The 19,416-nt window shown below is 42.9% G+C and overlaps 1 long non-coding RNA gene across 1 annotated transcript; it reads left to right on the top strand.

Moving 5' to 3' along the window:
- The first annotated feature begins 2,087 nt into the window (after nucleotides 1–2,087).
- On the top strand, nucleotides 2,088–10,925 carry LOC310704168. The gene is made up of 4 exons (XR_014524619.1): nucleotides 2,088–2,468; nucleotides 9,354–9,592; nucleotides 9,933–10,332; nucleotides 10,838–10,925. It is a non-coding gene; the product is annotated as an uncharacterized lncRNA (long non-coding RNA).
- Nucleotides 10,926–19,416: the final 8,491 nt, after the last annotated feature.

Below are 19,416 nucleotides of genomic sequence, written 5' to 3'. Positions count from 1 at the left end.
GATGTTATATTATGTTTTTATGTGTGTTAGAAGCCTCCCAGAGTGGCTGGGGCAACCCAGTCAGATGAGCAGGGCAATCATCATCATCAATATCAACATTATCATCTTAGTCTAACCTACTGCTCAAGGTTGTTGTGAAGATAAAATAGGGAGTGGGAAACCATGTATGTCACCTAGATCTCCTTAGAGGAAAGGTGTGGTATAAATCAAATAAATGAATAATCCTCCAGGACTTTAGGGAGTTGCTCTTGTGACATCCTTGGAGATGATGTCAGGCACTGTCCTTCCATAACTTGTAGTTTGAGCTTCTCCTCTTCCAAATAGCAGCTCCTTTGCTCATAGGAAGGCTATTTAAAACCATTTGTAATTTGGAAATTGCTACGGGAGCTTGAAATCCTTCTAGGTCTTACCATTCCTAATTATGTTCTCATCCATATGCATCACCCACCTGCATGCTCGTTCACTGCGAAGAGATCAGAAGCCCAGCTCCGTGGAGCGGTTTCTTCTGCCGTGCTAGTTTGTAATGAAAACATGCAGGTGAAACTCACCACCTCCCCCTTCTGAACGGGATAATCTTCTTTGGCTGGAATGAACTTTGCTGATTTCTCCCAACACCATTAAGACAAATCCACCTGCTTTCTTGCTCACTCCCTGCCTGGATTGTTCCTAGCCAGAGGATTATTGCTTATTCAGTGGAAATTATTACCATGTCCTAATGGGCACGGCTAGAATCCCGATTGCCTCTTTTTACCTGTTTAGCTGGCATCTGTTGATCCGTCTGGTCTAGAGAAATCACCTGCAGGGGCTAAACAATTTGTACTATTTGGTATACGTCAGTGGAACAAGGTTTGGGGCAATAAATGCCATTTTGTTGATGGGCTTTTAATGTACCCCACTCCATAAAGCCTGATCAAATCAATCCAGTTCACAAGAGCGTATTTCCTTAATTAATAAGAAAAGTAATATTCAGAGCCTCCTCCTCCTCCTTCTTGCTGAATTTTAAGGGAAAACCATTTGAAAAACTGCAAAATGCCCACAAAATCTCATTAATGCTGCCATCTTTACAGTGGAGATTCTTCCAGAAAATGATAAGTTTAATTTTCCATATTGGTTAATAAGATCATGACATTATGTTGAGCCTGAGACAGTGTATAACATTTTTGTTTCCAGCTAAGTAAAAATCTTTCTCTTAAAAAAATAATAATTCTCTTTTTAGATTAATATGTAATATTTTGTTTTAGCTTTACTAACCTTATATGCAGCTAATGGGCTGCAATCAATTACCAGCTTTTCTACAACTGTCAAGGATTGGAACTGATTAGATATTGAGAGCTCTTTAAACCCCTGGGTCTCTCTTTTCTTTTTAAACTTTATAACAGAGCAGGATATATATATATATATATATATATATATATATATATATATATATATGTCAATATATCTCATTTTATCAGTGGACCGGGATGTCAGAATTACCATATCCAGAGACAGTGAACTTGTGAATACCTGATGTATCATCTTCAGGTCCTGTCAATGAGGTGTGCATAACTCAAGAGTAATTTACTACTGGGGATGTGGTATCGTCAATCTGATCAAAATGCTGGGGGAGATCTTGAGATGAAGAATGACATTGAGGAATCATTCCCAGAATGAAATGTTGTAGTTATGGGTGACTTCAGCTACCCTCACATAGACTGGCTACATATGTGCTCCAGTTGTGACACAAGAGGTAAAAGAGATACAATAAAGTATTCATTTACTCACTGCATACTTATGGAAGTCATTCCTAAAGACAGAGGTGCCAACTTGAATAAAATATGGGGGGGGGGGGACACAGGTAAGCCCTGCACTGCATAATCAGTCACACGACATGGTGCACACACTCCATGTTTTTTGGGGGGCAGCCGCCTCAAATATTTTATTGGGGACAGCAAAGGGACCTCAGCCCCTAGGAGTTGGCTCCTATGCCTACAGAAGGCAGTTGGCTACCAACTTGATGGCTTTAAGAGAGGATTAGACAGACCCATTGTCAGGGACCATGCTGCGGAGGGCTGCAAATTGGAATAATGGTGGGAGCCACCCCCTCCCCCTGATCTTGATCCTGAATATTCCCAGGAGCAGGAGGAGAGTATAGATTTGGAACAGTGGTTTGCAGAGGGGCATAGTTCAGAAGGCAGAAGCTGGGAAATACTGGATGGGGAACAGCTAGCAAAAGAAAACACTGGAAGAGAGAGAGAGTTAGCAGATTCACAGTCTCTAGACAGCATTCACCCCCCGTCTCCAAAGTCACGGAGAGCTCAGAAAGTGTTAGAACAGAAAGCGCAGAGGCTACAAGCTCAGATTACAAGACGTAGGAGTGACGTAGATTAATAGGGAAGGAGGGGGGAGTGTCCCTTAATTGGGAGCACCACCATTTCTAGGAGATGTGTTCTTTGTTCTCTTACTGTGGTTACTAAAGATTCTAACTGGTAAGGCGTTTCTTTCATTTGATCTTCTTATCTACTGCCACGGAGGGGAGGAAGCCGATTCCCGGAAGCCTGACACCCATGGAGGATTTGGTTATTGAAGACTACTAGCCTTGAGGGCTATGCTCTGTCTCCATGATCAGAGGCAGTTATGCTTCTGAATACCAGTTTCTGGAAACTGCAGCAGAAGAGAGTGCTCTAGTGCTTGGCTTCTGCTTGTGGGCCTCCCACAGGCAATTGGCAGGCTGTTGTGAGAACAGCACGCTGATCTTGATGGGCCATTCGCCTGATCTAGTAGGCTCTTATGTTCGTATGTTAATCAGAGTCAGTTGCCTCTCAGCCCTGCCTTTATGGACCTTCCAGAAGAACTGGTCACTGTTAGAAAAACAGAATGTTGAATGAAATTAATCTTTGGTCTGATGCAGGAGGGTAAGGGCAATGTGGTGCTAACTCCTAAGGTGTGCGGGTGGCGCTGTGCTCTAAACCACTGAGCCTCTTGGGCTTGCCGAATGGAAGGTCGGTGGTTCAAATCCCTGGGACAGAGCGAGTTCCCATTGCTCTGTCCCAGCTCCTGACAACCTAGCAGGTCAAAAGCATGCCAGTGCAAGTAGATAAATAGATACCACTGTGGCGGAGAGGTAAACGGCAGTTCCATGCACTCTGGCTTCCGTCACGGTGTTCTGTTGTGCCAGAAGTGGTTTAGTCATGCTGGCCACATGACCCGGAAAGCTGTCTGAGTGCCACAACCCCATAGTCGCCTTTGACTGGACTTAGCAGCCCAGGGGTTCTTTATCATTTTTACCTTGCTAACTCCTAACCACCCCACCAAGGATGATGGCAGCTGGAGTCAAGCAACACCCAGAAGTCAACACATTGACAGTAAAGTTCCCACCCACCCCTTATGTTATAGAGACTTTTCTATTGCCAGGATGACTTCGAGATGTGCCTTGAGATTAGCAAGGTGGCACAACAGCAAAATGTCAGCACTTGACGTATGGCTGACAAAACTTGGCGGCGGAGCCATGGGGACCCTGCAATGAAAGGTTCCGTGTGTAGATGGCATGAACAATTAGATCAAAGAAAGGAAAAACATCTTAAATCATCACGGGTGGGATGGCCTCAACAGTTCAGGAAGCCTTCAGCCCCACTTAAGCTCTTAACGGAGAGCATCAGGAAAGTTTAAATGGTTTGCAGAGGTCTCTCCACAGTAGGGGTTTTGCTACACCAAATCTTTAATTAGTAATACCTGACCTAGAAGGAATGAAACAAACAAACTTGGGGAACTCTCTGAGAATTCAGTTCATTAACCCTTGAGTGCAGTTGGGTCCTTATCATTATTCGCCAGGGGAATGGCACAGCTCTCCGGTTAATGGAAGCTGTTAAATCAGCTCTTCGCCAACTCTCTCCCTCCCTCTCCACCTTTTAAAAACAGTTTCAGCTGTTAATTAACCAGAGACTGTCATCTAGGAAAGTTTGCAAGAGAAAAGGGGGCCAGTGGCTTAATTAAAATAAAATTCCTTGCTGAGGAAATCTGTTCAGAATTCCCTCCTGATCGCTGTGAAGGCGAAAAGCCCACAGGAATCCTCCCGCTTCTCCCTTTGATGATTTTTAACGCTCACGAAAGATGAGCAAAAGGAACGCAGCAGCTCGAGCAGAAAGAGGAAAGTGCTTTCAAACATGCCACATTTTGAATCTCTGATTCTGCCTGTCATCCTGAGCTTCAGATGTGAGGCAGACGGGAGCCCAGTTAGCCTTACAGTGGGGCGTGTGGAGGAATGCATGAAACCAATGTCAAAATATTCTGCTTCGCGAAGGCAAGGCTTCGTGGTGTATTTTTAGAATCATAATCTTTCTCTGTTAGAAGCCTCATCTAAAGGAGTTTTGAAAAGATTTCCTGGTTGTAATGAGCAAAAGGCAAGGAGAGGAAATCTAGCCTCAGAATATCTTACATTATACGACAATATTGTGGAAGATACCTACAAAATACATCACATCATCAGGTATAGCCATCTTCAAGTTCCCTGAGGCAAAGATACAGGAATTAATCAAAAATCTAGGAGGGGGGAAATCACTTGTCAGCTTTGAACTGTGTACTTTTGTGTGTGTAAGGCTGCAGTCCTAACCTCGCTTACCTGAGAGTAAGGCCCACTGAATTCAAAAGGACTTGCTTCTGGTTAGACATGATTTCAGTCACATTGTGAGTTGCCTAGGGACTGTTTGTATGAAGTGACAAATAAGTCTAAATAATAAATTTGGTTCTGTACAGGTCTGGTCAGCTCACTTCTCAAAGGATATCGTGGAGTTGGAAAAGTTTCAGAAAAGAGCAACCGAAATGATCAAGGGGCTGGGAAAAAGGTCCTATGACCATTTAGTTTGTAGAAAAGGTGACTAAGAGGGGGCATGATAGAAGTGGATAAAAGGTGTGAAGAAAGCAGAGAGAGAAAACTCTGTCTCCCTCTCTCACAATACTAGAATTTAGAGACATGTTAGCAGAGTCAGGGCAGATAAAATAAGGTAATTCTTTGCACAATGCACAGTCAGCTCATGGAATTTACTCTCACAAGGGGCAGTGATGGGCACAACTTGAATGGCTTTAAAAGAGGATTCTATCCTGGAAATATTAGTAGTTTTTGAGCGTCCGCACACATGGAGTCCAGCCTGCAAGGGCTCATTTAGTGGGAGGCCAAGGCTTAGCAAACCTACCAAGACATTTCTGTGAAGAAATCTGCTTCTTGGAGTGCCTTTCTCTCCTCCCAAGTTCTCGTGCAGACTGCCCATCTTCTGTGATGCTTAGAAGATCCCATGGGTTACTGTGGACAAAAAACTGATGGGAGTAAAATTCAGTCCTTCACACATAGAATCTCCTGTACTCCATCTGGGAGAGTTTAATGGTGTTTTCATTACTGAGGCAGAGGGAAAAACTGGTCTCCAACTACAAGCAATTCCAGTGTTGTAGGGAAACTGCACCCCTTTGGTGCCACAAATCACTGGGTCTTTACCCCCTGCTGTGAAGTCAGCAGAAGTCATTCACTTTTATGGGGGAATGTAATACAACCTCTCCTACTGAACTTGGAGCTGCCAAGCCAGCCTTAGGTAATTTTGAGAATAATAATTTGAAAAAACTTGAATGTTCTCGTTCCATATAAATCCACCTTGGACTGCTTTTGTAATTTATACAGGAGGGCAGTTAGGCAAATAACTGACACTCAAAACATTTTTGGTCAAGTTTTTCTTTTTTAATCAAATCATTTTTGATAAAATTCTCAACAGATGAGCAAGTACTATTACTTGTGACAATATATTTCAATCTTTTCTGACTGAAGTATAACTCTATATAACTGTATATAAGTGCTCATGATTGTATTTGTATCGATAAGTTATAAGACTGCTGTCGTTGGTTACACATTATTTGGGGATTATTTGTTTTACGTGCTGGTCAAAAGTTCTTGAATACCTTTAGCATTTATATTTATTATATTTGGTTTTCACTAGAGCTTGATTTTTTTTTTTAAGGACTTTAGCAAAAATGAGTCAGGGAAGGCAGGGTGAGGGACTAATAAGAAGTCCTGCCAATGCTATAAGAAAAACCTAGAATGAATTATTTAACAGCTCTGAAACCTTTGTGATTTATAATAAGAACCTGACATTTGGCAAGGGATTCTCTCGGGATCCATGCACTCCTTGGTGCTATTCCTACGAAAATATATAGATTTTGTCAACTAATTTTTTTCAAGGGAGCTATCCATTTTTGTCTCTGTGTGAAAAATGCCAGTGTTGGTAGAGGGAAAAGGCAAGTTCATTTGAAATCAGGGAACCCTCTGATTTCACTAAGCTTCTTTAAACACATACTCACTTTATCTTAATAATTATATTCAATATACATCAGCACTTAGGAAAGGATAGGATGGATGAGCCATTCTATTTGCTAAGCTAGCTTTGAATTGAAGGATCCAGTTTTGAATTCAAGCCAGAATGGATGGAGTCGGAATCATTTCTCAAGAGAGAGTTCTACCGAGATGGGGCAACCAACAAAAATGCCCTGTCTCTAATGTCCACCAATATGACTTCGTTTATTTATTTTCAAAAACTGTGCTGGGCTATTATGAATCCTGGAGCACTTCGATTCTTTCTGGTTCTTCTCTGATATTTGCAGTAGTTTGGCACAAAGTGAAAACACCTCTCCCACTGCCAGCCCCTCACCATCTGCTAGTGTGTGTGTATTTTCTACAGTGGTTCCATATCTTTAAAAAAAAAAAAAAAAATTTATTAACCGGCCAATCAAATCAAATCAAATCAAATCACATAAATTCCGAATTACAAAGCCGAATTTTAAATTTTGTTGAGGGGACCCATATTTCAAGATCCGAAGGGGGATTCTGATCATCTTCTTGCTACTGCGTTAATGTCCAAATCAGTCCAAACAAAGTTCATAATTCTATCCAGTCTTATCTTGCTGTTTCCACATCACATCTTGTTCATATATTTTCTCTTTTTTCTTTATGATCTCTTCTGATAGTCTCCTTAAGCCGATAAGCACCAATAATAATCCTGTGTGAATTTTTCCGTTCTTCCAATCCTCAAATCAAGATGGTTTCCATATATCATCGCCTTAATAGATAACAGCGCTCTTTCCATCATTAATTACAGAACTGTCGTTCTTAAGTCCCACTGCAGAGTTTCACCCACAATATAAAAACAGCTCTATTTCTCTATTTCTCCTCTCAGACTTAAGTCCTCCGACAGAACTTCCCAATATGGCGACGGTATTTTTAACTGCGTCATTCCAAAGCCCTTATATATTCCACGCTCTTCTTAAAACATGCTTTGGTTCAAAAGTTTATCTCCACACAGCCTTAAATCCACAGCTTAAGTCCTTAAAACGACATTTCTGACTTGTGAGGGGGGGGATTCTTGTTTAATCACATAAAAGAAAGAAAGGAAAGTTTCCCCCCCTCCCCCATCAGTCCCTTTGCCATACCAAGTCTTGGTGTATCTTCTCATGATTTATACTTATTCCTCCGACTCGTTTTATCAGAGATCTCTTCTGTTAGCAGTCTTTACTCCCCCTTCTTCCTTGAAATATGTGCATTCGCTTCATCCAAATTGTTTCTTTTGAAGTTCTTGCAGCTAGTGGCGCGGATCAGAGACAGCGTCCAGGAGTGCCGAAATCCCACAGGAGGGCATTGTGCCTAGTGCCCCCATCCCCACAAATTGAGGGGTGGTATAGGGCACAGCAGGCAAGGGCAGTCCCCCCCACAATCCTGGGGGGGGGGTAGGGAGGCTATTTACTCCCATCACAGCCTCCAAATTACCTCATGTGGGTTGGAGAGATGTTATTGTCAGCCATCTTCTAATGCGCCCCTAGTGGCCCCTCTACAATGGTTCCATATCAGTCCACACCAGCACCCATAACGCTTCCATCCCTGTGGCAAAAAAGGACTGGATTAGTTTGCTGCCATCAAGGGCAATTTGATGCATATTCTGTCCCCTCCCTCCCTTCCTTGAGTGTTCCAGAACTCAGCTATTTTTGCCAGGTCTCGGGACAGTCCAGGAACCCACGGAATAAAATCTTTTTTCCAACTTTAGTCATGTCGCTCAGCTGATCTTCATGGGCAGATATTTCCTTTTGTCAAATTACTTTTTACAACCTGTGCTGAGCATTACTGTGGGAGATTACTTCCGGGAAGAGAATATTGGACAGTCAGAGGTGATACGTTGCTTTGTAACATATTTTCAAATCTGTAATGGAATGTTGCACTCCTTCTATACCAGCTACATTGATACAATCCTGTTTCACATCAGAAATGGGTAGTATAGGGTAGGGTTGTGAAAATCTGTCTGGTTCGGTTTAATCTCTGTTTCTCATTTTTCCAAACTAAATCCAGCTCTTCGCATTTCGTATATCTAGCCTTCATGAAAGTTCACTGGCATTTTAGTGTTGAATTTCATTTTCAAGGGCAATTTTGCCTAATGTACATGTTTTTGTGAATCCATTTTCTTTAATACGACGAACTTTTGGGTGTTATTTTCACCAATACAGTCGCACCTTGGTTGCTGAATGGAATCCGTTCTGGAAGTCCATATGACCTCCGAAAACGTTCAACAACCAAGGCATGGCTTCCGATTGGCTGCAGGAGCTTCCTGCAGTCAATTGGAAGCCACAGAAGTCACATCGGTCATTTGGCTTCCAAATAACATTTGCAAACTGGAACACTCACTTCTGGCTTTGTGGCATTTGGGAGCCAAAACGTTCGAGTTGCAAGGTGTTTGGGATCTAAGGGACGACTGTATATGGATTTTAATGCACGATTTCCTCCACTCCATGCATTTTTGCACATGTTACTTGGCTGAAGAACTAGATTTGCAAAAAACTGGAGTCGTGGTGTGAATTTTGAAGGATGGTTGTGCTTTGGTGCGCAGGGAGGGTTGCTTTAAAGGCAAACGAAACTGAATTTCTCCACCACCCCAGTTTAGAGACAGCAGCCTCCATTATTGCTCTTTATAGCAAATCACTGCCTTTTTTGGTTTGGCATAAGTGCTGCCTGTGATGCAGGGGCTACCCAGTATGAATGGAGCCTATTGATTCTAAAATCCCTTGTACAGTCTACACATTCCGAAAAATATAGTAAAACTTGGCTGGGATTGTACCACTTTAGAATGTAGATGGGGGGTGCTTTCCCATGTTAAGCAAATACCTGCCCAGACAACCACATGGAGAAAAGCTAGGCTAAGGCATTTGTCCTTCAATATCTGAAACTACTTCAATAAAGTGTTGTTGTTGTTTTTTTTAGGGGGGGGAGCATTTAAGCATTCAACATCCCCACCCCCTATTGGAAGTGGTATGTTCCCCAAAAATCTATTTTTAACATATTTTTTCTGACTGCTTAGGTCAATGTGATGGAGTAAAGCAGAAGCAAAGGGAAGCTGCAAAAGGAAATAACAACAACAGCAACAACAACAACCACCACCCATGTCTCTTAAGCATCTCACAATGCATATTACATGCAAATGCACTTGAAGGCAGCTAATCACACCCAGTAAATGTGTAAATGGTCCTTCTCAATGAAGCAAGGAAAGAGAACTGAAGCCTTTCCTCACCTGCCACTTCTCAGTTCCAAACCATCCAGGTCAGCTCCTCTCCTCAACAATCTTTTTAATAATTGTCATCAGCATATTTTTTTTATATAAAAAAATCTAATATGCACATTTCTGTATGCAAATTTGTCCCTTATGCATATGTTTGGAAAGCCATATATCTTAATAGAATGCAATTGTGTATGTTGTTTTCACTAATATTTTTATGCATTATTTTCTTCTTTAAAAAATTACTTGGTTGGAGAAGTACATTGCAAAATTCAGAGAAGAGCGAATTCTGAAGGATCACTGTGCATTTACTTATTTTGGGGAAAGTGCAAATTTGGTGTGTTTTGTCTTTAAAGAGGAACTGGTTTTAATTCTCTCCCACAGGTACCATCGGCTCCAGAATTTAAATATGCCAAGTTGTAACCAAATGTAATGGTGTCTGAACTCAGCATTTGCCAACTGAAGTGCTTTCAGGCTGGTGACAACGGACCAAATTCTCTCCAGCTTTATTGAAGCAAATAGCTCTCTTTCGGTGGGGTTGTACTGAAGTGGCTGAAGGGAATTTGATCACCATGTTCACATTATTCCATCTGCCTTGCTCGAAATATAATTAGCTCTCTGGCAAGTTAATGGGTTTTCCTCCTTCTTTTCCTATCTCTAAAGCTTACATGACCATTCACCAAATATACTTGTGGGCTGCTTGTCTCTGTTGTTGTTGTTGTTGTTGTTGTTGTTATTCAGTCATTTAGTCATGTCTGACTCTTTGTGACCCCATAGACCAGGGGTCTGCAACCTTTGAGACAAAAAGAGCCACTTGGACCTGTTTCCGAAGGAAAAAAAAAAAGGGAGCCGCAAAACTCGTCATTATAAAAATAACTTTTTTCTCACTTTTTTATTATTTCTTTGTTTGACCCCTCAGAATTACTCCTCCTTATAGAAATAAACGTTAAATTAACAAGTTACCTTTTTGTGTGTGTGTGTTCTTCACTCCCCTTCAAACAGTGACCAGCGCACATGCCCCCTTTCAATGCAGTGACCAGCGTACATGCCCCTTACAATGTAGCGGGCGGGCGGGCGGGAAGGTGACATCGGGACGGTGCGTGACTAACGCACGCACCGCCCCCATGCGACGTCACAGCCAGTACAGCGCCCGCCACAGTGGGGAGTGTCGGGGCACACAATGTGCCTCCTCCCCTCGCTAGTATCCACCCCGGAGCTGCGGCAAAGGTGTAAAAGAGCCACATGCGGCTCCGGAGCCGCGGGTTGCAGACCCCTGCCATAGACCAAAGCACGCCAGGCACTCCCGTCTTCCACTGCCTCCCACATGGATCACTGCCTTGCCTTGGCGAAGGTGCTTGAAGAACTCAGAGAAGCTATGAGCTATGCCGTGCAGGGCCACCCAAGACGGATAGGTCATAGTAGAGAGTTTTGACTAAACGTGATCCACCTGGAGCAGGAACCGGCAAGCCACTCCAGTATCCCTGCCAAGAAAAACCCATGGACAAAAACAACAGGCTTGTCTCTATTTGTTGTTTAGTTGTTTAGTTGTGTCTGACTCTTCATGACCCCATGGACCAGAGCACACCAGGCACTCCTGTCTTCCACTGCCTCCCGCAATTTGGTCAAACTCATGTTGGTAGCTTCGAGAACACTGTCCAACCATCTCATCCTCTGTCATCCCCTTCTCCTTGTGCCCTCAATCTTTCCCAACATCAGGGTCTTTTCCAGGGAGTCTTCTCTTCTCATGAGATGGCCAAAGTATTGGAGCCTCAGCTTCAGGATCTGTCCTTCTAGTGAGCACTCAGGGCTGATTTCCTTCAGAATGGATAGGTTTGATCTTCTTGCAGTCCATGGGACTCTCAAGAGTCTCTTCCAGTACCAGAATTCAAAAGCATCAATTCTTCGGCGATCGGCCTTCTTTATGGTCCAGCTCTCACTTCCATACATCACTACTGGGAATACCATAGCTTTAACTATACGGACCTTTGTCGGCAAGGTGATGTCTCTGCTTGTCTCTATATAAAGTGCTAAAAAACAACCCACAATGGTGGCTCCTCTCACTTTATAGAATTATAGTCTAATGCTTTCATCCCTACAGAAATGGAAGGGAAGAGAAGCTTCCTGTTTTGTTTGTCACCCCCTTTAAAAATATTATTGGATTTTACAATTTAATATTCAACCAAATAACACAATGTAACATTTGTCATATAAATGAAAAAGAACCCACCCACCCCCCTGCTCATTTTTCTGGCAGGACTCACTTGAGCAAAAAGAATAAATTCTACAGGAGATGCTTTCTCTGTCCCTGTGTTTGTGTGCAGGAACCTTGAGAGGAGCATGTAAGTATCTGTCTCTTTCCCCTGAGGCTAAGCTCCAGGGCCACATCTACCATTAAACAGTGAGGCAGCTGCCTCAGGTGGCAGATATTGGGTGGTGGGTTTGTTATTCTCCATCAGCTGGAACAGAAGATTTTTCCCTAGAATGAAGCTGCGGAGTATTTGTGACTGTCCTATGTCTGTTGCTGCATGTAGTGCTGGCCTATACCAGAAGCTCCAGCATTCTGGGTGTGTGGTAGTGTGGAGAATGGTGAGAAGGGTTGTTGATGACAGAACTGGAAAGACTGCAAAACGAATCTAAACAAATATGGTCCTCCCATGTCTTTCATGTAGCCACTGTGTAAACCGGGGTTGCCATATGCCCTCTTTTCCCAGGTCACACCCTCTTTCTTAATGGGTATTGTAATGTGTATGGGTTGCTCGTGCGTAAGTTGCCGCCTCTCCAGGCTTTGTTGCCTTGCTAAACCTTTCCGTCTGGGCAGCCCTTCACTTTGTGGCTGCCTCAGTCGCTAGCAGAATCCATCAGTGGGCGTTTCTTAAATCTTTTCCAACATAAAAGTTGTTTGACACCCAGTCTCCTCCTACTCTCTCTGCACGGAAGTCTTCTGCGCAGGGTGGGCGTGGGTAGCGGAGGACCCGTGCTCTCCCCGCTGGTGTCCGGTGAAGAGTCCTGGAGCCCTCTCGCCGATTCCCCCATCAGCCCCTCTATATCCCTGGTGTTGTGCTGATTTGCTTCCCCGTCTGCGGAGCTGCCTCTCTCCCTGCTGGGCCCTTCTCCAGCATCATTTGAGAGCCTTCCCTCCACCTCTAGCTCCGATGTCAGTTCCCTGACAGGTATAGTCGTCATAGCGATCCATAGTTAAAAGCAGAAGTCGGCAAACATGTCCTCTTTTTTTGCTCTTCAACAGGAAGAACATTCGTTTAAAGAAGATTGGAAAATGTTTATTGAATATATGAAGGGAAATTGTGTACACTTGGCAGCGTTAAGATAAATTCAACAGTGCAAGTAGGTTTTGATGGAAGTAATAATGGAATATTGAATGGTTTAGTTTATATAAAATATGCAGGGATTTATGTTACGCAAAATGAAGCATGGGAAGAGAAGAAGGGAAGTCATTGATATTTTAAGGTTGTCTAAGTAAATATTCTAAATTGTAAAGCAGAAAATTTAATAAAAATTATATAGATATAATATAGATGATATAGATATAGATATAGATATAGTAGAAATTGGCAAATGTGTCCTTTTTTTTTTTTTTTTTTTTGCTCTTCAATTCAAGATATGGCTGCCCTAGAGGAATGGGGCCTCTCTGCATATTCTTCTTTCAGCCCTGTGGAATATACCATCCCAAAGAGGGGCAAATTCACCTGAGGGAGGTGAAAGAGCAGGAGAAATTTCAACAGCCTCATCTGAAATGCTTTTGGACTCCCCCCCCCCTGTTTTGTGTGAGGAACCTGAAAATTAATTTGAAATATCTATTTATAGGCGACATTTTCTTCAGCAATGCCACTTGCAGCACATGAAGGGAATGGCACTTGTCTAGATGTTACAGAAAAGGGAACATTGCAAAACAAAAAGAAAACCTCATCACAACTATGTTGGATTATTTTTCTTCCTCATTTTGCTCTCAGGAGAACCATACAGAACAGGCTCTCTCTGCTTCTCATTACAACATCCCTCCTTCCACCAAATCAGGATTCTGAACATGCACAAGCAATAGGGATCTCGTTCAGTTTTACGCGGACGTAAATGGCCATATATAAAAAATACACATATACATACAAACCAGAGGTGGATATAAGCCCATTCCTGATGATGAGAAATAAATCACTGGATATTTATTGGAATTGCCGGGACATTGCCAATATCTCTTTTTCTCAGCAGAGGGAGTTGTTTCTCAAAGTAGCAAGGCAGCATCCTTTGATTGCATTTTTGTCAGACAAGCTGTATTTATTACCTTACTTGTAATTTAATTTCTACCGTATTCACCTTGCTGTTTTCTGGTGTGTGTCCCCCACCCCCCATTTTATATCTTCCAATGAAGGTTTATCTGAAAAAGGGAACAAGACTTTAATCCAACCTTGAGCTGCAATAAAACAAGTTAGCGGGGAAAACATGTCTGAAAAAACTTTCTTACCAGTGGATTCTACAGCTTGATTCTGTGCATGTTTACTTGCATGTGAGCAGTGCCAGCCCACCTATGAGGCGAAGTGAGGTAGTCACCTCAGGCGGCAGATCCAGCTTCCCAGGAGCTCACTGCTTTTCATCCGCCACCCCATTCTCCTCTCTAGCCTCCTTTTACTCCCCTGCCCCCTTCAGCGGTGGTGGTGGGGATGCAGAAATGGGGAGAACAGCATTTTCTGTTTTGCCTCAGGTGGCAAAATGTCCTGGGCAGGCCCTGCAAGAAGGGATGGGCGAAGCCATCAATTTTAGTTTCTCATTTCTCCAATCTTAAATTCAGTTCCCTACATTAAAAAGTCCTCGTGAATATTCATCAGCATCTTAGGGTGAATTTCTCCTCATACACGTGTAATTTTGCATTTTTTAAAAGCTACGTTTCCTAACACAATGCAGTTTTGTATGTTACTTCCGCTAACGTATGCATTTTAATGCACATTTTACCTTGGTATATGCATTGCTGTACGCATGACTTTGCTGGGGAACTGCAGGGCAAAATCCAGAGAATTTTGATGGACAGGGTTGTGTTTCAGTTTGTGAATTGGTTGAAGAAATGTGAATTGGGTAGATTTCCCTTCAAAGGTGAACTGAATCAAATGGGACCTTTTTTTCTCCCCAAAACATGTATAGTATTAAAGCCTAATTGAATTCAGTGTGACTTACATCCAAGTAAGCACAGGAGCAGGGTTGTAGTCTTCTAAGTGGAGATTGATTTGGGAAAAATTGTGAACACAATACATTAAGTAAATCAAAGCGTTGTGGGTTTAAATGGGCACAGCAAGCTCCTATTTGGTACAACTTCACCTTTTACCTTCGTGAGACAAAGTACCACAAATATAATACTTTTAGCCTTAAAACAACAATAATACCACTCAGAGAAGCAACAGTAGTAGATTTCCTGTGTCGGTAGCAAGCTGGACTATCCGGCTCTTTAAGGTCCCTGACAACTCCGCTACCCTCCCTGTCCCTCTTTCCTTTTGTGTCGTGTATTTTAGATAGCACATCTGTGGGCTTGTTTTATAAGCTGCTCAGGGAGTCTTTTCAGGTTGAAGAATGGGGTACAAATGCTCTAAATAAATAATAATAAATAAGCTGCAGTATTTTTTCTTTCTTTCTTAGCAAAATACTTTCTCATGGGGCTTAGTTTAACTGGAAATGCTTCTGCACACGGCTTAAAAATCCCCCGTGGGTGCTTTACAATGGAGTAAATGCAGCATACGTACGGCTCTGGTATACTGAAAGCAGGGTTTGGGCTGTTTTTTATCTCCAAAATAAAGTACTGTCTGATTCAAAGATGGATAGATTACCTCAGGGCAAAAGCATCTGAATGCTGTGCGATGAGGTAAATGGCTGCTCTTGCAAGACAGATATGGGCAAACAGCACAGCGCACACGCTGACAGTGACAGATCCCCACAGCATATTAACTTCCTTCCCGACTGATCCACAGGATCTAAATGAAAATGAGCAAAGGGGAGCAAGTGGGGGCAGGGTGCGGGCATAGGCTTGCTATCTTTCCACCTTGATTAAGGACCCTGCCCTGTTAACAGCTGCACAGCAAGGAATTGAATAGCTTTGTCTATACCTGCTGAAGTTCTGACAGGGAGCTTTTTATTATTATTATTTTAAAGGCATAGAGCCCTCCCAGGGAAGATGTTGGCAAAGTAGACTCAAGCTGGCTGAACTGCTAGAAGGAAGGTTTTAGTAAGATTTTAAACAAATGAGCTAAGCCAGGTTAGGAGGAGTCTAAGCCATCTCCCTATCCATTCTGAAGGAAATCAGCCCTGAGTGCTCACTGGAAGGACAGATCGTGAAGCTGAGGCTCCAATACTTTGTCCACCTCATGAGAAGAGACGACTCCCTGGAAAAGACCCTGATGTTGGCAAAGATGGAGGGCACAAGGAGAAGGGGACGACAGAGGACGAGATGGTTGGACAGTGTTCTCAAAGCTACCAGCATGAGTTTGATCAAGCTGCGGGAGGCAGTGGAAGACAGGAGGGCCTGGCGTGCTCTGGTCCATGGGGTCACGAAGTGTCAGACACAACTAAACGACTAAACAACAACAACACAAGCCATATCCTGAAAAAGCCAGTTGGAAACACTTGATATTCTAGGGTAGCGGTTCTCAAACTCCCCCTTGGTTCTATAAACTCATCCCCAGTGCACCCTATCCTATTAAAAATATTATTCACAATCGCAGTTTGTACAACCCATGAATGTACATAACAACACAATGAAATTCAAGGCAGTAACAATTATTTGCACGTTTGTTCAAATTCCGGTTTGAATTATTTAGCTTAATTAAGTCAGCAAACCTGGTGAGCTTGATTCAGTGATACCAGCTTTCCAAAGCCTGAGACTCACTGGCACCTCCAGCGCCCCCTGCTGCCCACTCTAGGTAATCCTGCAACCTCCCAGGGGATGCCTCCACCCATTTTGGGAACCACTGCTCTTATGCAACCTTCCCAAACTTGCTGACCTCCAGATGTTTTGGGTTGCAGTTTCCATAACCCCTGACTGTCGGCCATGCTTGATGGAGCTGGTGGGTGTTGTTGAAGGTGTTTTCTAAGAATATGGTGAAGGCTAACGATTCACACAGGTGGACCACACCCTTCCCTTGCATGATAGGCCAGTTCTTGACATTTCTCCAAGGAGCAAGACTGTATAGCAATAATATTCATGGGACCAACCAGTACTGCGTAGAATCGTACAGCTGGAAGGGACACTGAAGATCATGTAGTCCAACCCCCTGCAATGGAGGAATATACAGCTACCCCATACGGGGTTTCAACCTGCAATCTTGGCATTATCAGCACCACACTGAGCCATCAGGACTGAGAGTACTGCAGAACTCTTCTTTGAGGGAAACCTGTTTTCACACCAGAGGTGAAGAAAGGTTATTCGAAGCATATTTTATGTATGAGGCTAAAATTGTTACTGAAATTATTTTTCCTGATGGCTAGAGATGGGCCATTTCCAGGTGACATGAATGCATAGCTGTCAACATTTCCCTTTTCTTGCGAGGAATCCTATTCAATATAAGGCAATTTCCCTTTAAAAAAGGGAAACGTTGACAGCTATGCCTGAATGGCAATTTCAAATTCCATAATCCTATGCACACTTTCTTGGCTGGAAGCTCCACTGTGCACCATGAGGTTTACCTCTGAGTAGACATGCATAGGATTGCAATGCTAATCAATTTATTATTATTATTATTATTATTATTATTATTATTATTATTAGGAAGCTGGGAGATCATCTAGGAATGCTGCAAGGTTAAAAATGAGTCGTTGGCCCTGCCTGAGGAATCAGTGCATGAACCCTTTCAGAATGCAGCCAGTGTGACGAAGTGGTTAGCAGGATGGACTAGGGTTGGGGAGATCTGAGATCAAATCCCCATTCAGCAATGAGGATCACTGGGTGAATTTGGAAGTCATTGTTTCACAGTCTAAACCAGGCTTCCTCAACCTCCAGATGTTTTTGGCCTACAACTCCCATGTTCCCTAGCTAGCAGGACCAGTGGTCAGGGATGATGGGAATTGTAGTCTCAAAACATCTGGAGGGCTGAGGTTGAAGAAGCCTGGTCTAAACTACTTGAAAGTATAAAGGAAAGTGGTTGAAAGGATAAAGCAGCTGAGGGAGCATGCATGTATCCTGAGCAGCTTTGAGGGAATGTGGCAACTCCCTTCTGTAGAAGACAAGCAGGCCTCACTCCTGGTTGAACTTCCAACAACTACGGAATATATTTTAAAAAACAACAACCAATCAAAAGCACTTTAGCAAGCATTTGAACTGAATTCTGATTTTATAGTCAACTGATTTCTATCTTTAATGTAATGTTAAGTTACTTGTACAGCACTTAGAGACGATGGCAATTCAATGAGATAAAAAGCATCAAAATTATGTAAGTAAGCAAAAAAAAAAAAAAAAAAAGTAATGCAAACATTTTATTCAGTAGACTGCACTGGCCTGGTTTGAGAGAGGAGGGCTTCCTGACCCCAGATTACATTTGCCCTCATCTCATATTACAAAATGGTATTGTCAAAGGCATGCCTAAAGAATAGATTGTCTCCGTTGCCCACACAAATGTGGGCTTCTGCCTCTACTTGCCTCCACAGCACAGAGCTGCGTATCGCCAAGACAGTGACATTAGCATGTGCAGACACACCTTCTGGTGGCACAAACATGCCCCAAGACAAAAAAAAGGTACCTGCTCCTCACCTTGTGGCATTATTTTAACTACGTGCTGGTACAACCAGCAGCAATGCAAATGTACCTTGCAATAAAATGGCATATATGGATCCATTAAACTAGAATAATTAAAAGGTTGTGGTGAAATATGGCTGGGGAATGCAAAGGCAGCTGCACAGATTTCCCCCTCCCTTGGCTGTGGGATGTCATCTGGCCCAACATGGAGACAGTCCATCTAGAGCCAGCCCCTACTTGGTAGGGATGGGGAAATCTGCTGATTTCAGTTTCTCTCAGCTTCTCATTTTTATTTATTTATTCATTAAATTTATATCCTGCCCTTCCTTCCAAAGGAGCCCAGGGTGAGTTTCCCCAACCTTAAGATCATTTCTCAACATTTCCATGCCAGTTCACTTTTGTTTCCAAATCTTCGTGAAAATTCAGCAGCATCTTAATGCAATTTTCTGCTAATAAGACACATTTGTGGACACACTTTTGCCTAATATCCACATTTGCAAAACAATTTCCCTTAATGCATTCCTCTTGCATGTTATTTCCACGGCCATAAGTATTTTTATGCACGCTTTGCCCTACTGTGTGCCTTCCCCCACTACATGTTGCTTGGCTGTAGAAGTTCATTGCAAAATTCAGAGAAGTGCAGATTTTGAAGGCTTGCTCTGCTCTGGTTTTGCACATTGTTGTGGAAAGTGCAAATTAGAGAGGATCAGCTTTAACTGTGAATGGAGCCAAATGTCTCCATCATCTCTGCTTCTCAGTCATGGCACTGCCAGTGCATCAGGCCAGGAATGATGTGATGGTAGGCCCTGGATTGTATGGGTTCAGCAGAGGCAAAGTCTTGTACAGAAGTCATTTTCAGTGGCTTTGTGAGTATCTTGCTCCAGCTCTGGTTTACCTGCCCTATACTGGGACAGACCATTGCTCCATCTAGCTTAGTGCTGGCCACACTGACTCCCAGCGACATTCTGCATGCCAAGCAAGTGCTCTGCTACTGAGCTTTGTCTAGAGGTGTACAGTGGTGCCTCGCAAGATGAAAAGAATCCGTTCTGTGATTCTCTTCGTCTAGCGGTTTTTTGGTCTTGCGAAGCAAGCCCATTGACGGATTAGCGGATTAGCGCTATTAGCGGCTTTTAGCGGCTTATCTGCTGA

The sequence above is a fragment of the Podarcis liolepis genome (genome assembly GCF_965112155.1).
Source record: "Podarcis liolepis genome assembly, chromosome: 3".
In the NCBI taxonomy this organism is placed as follows: domain Eukaryota; kingdom Metazoa; phylum Chordata; class Lepidosauria; order Squamata; family Lacertidae; genus Podarcis; species Podarcis liolepis.
This window is presented reverse-complemented; position numbering and strand designations above follow the sequence as displayed.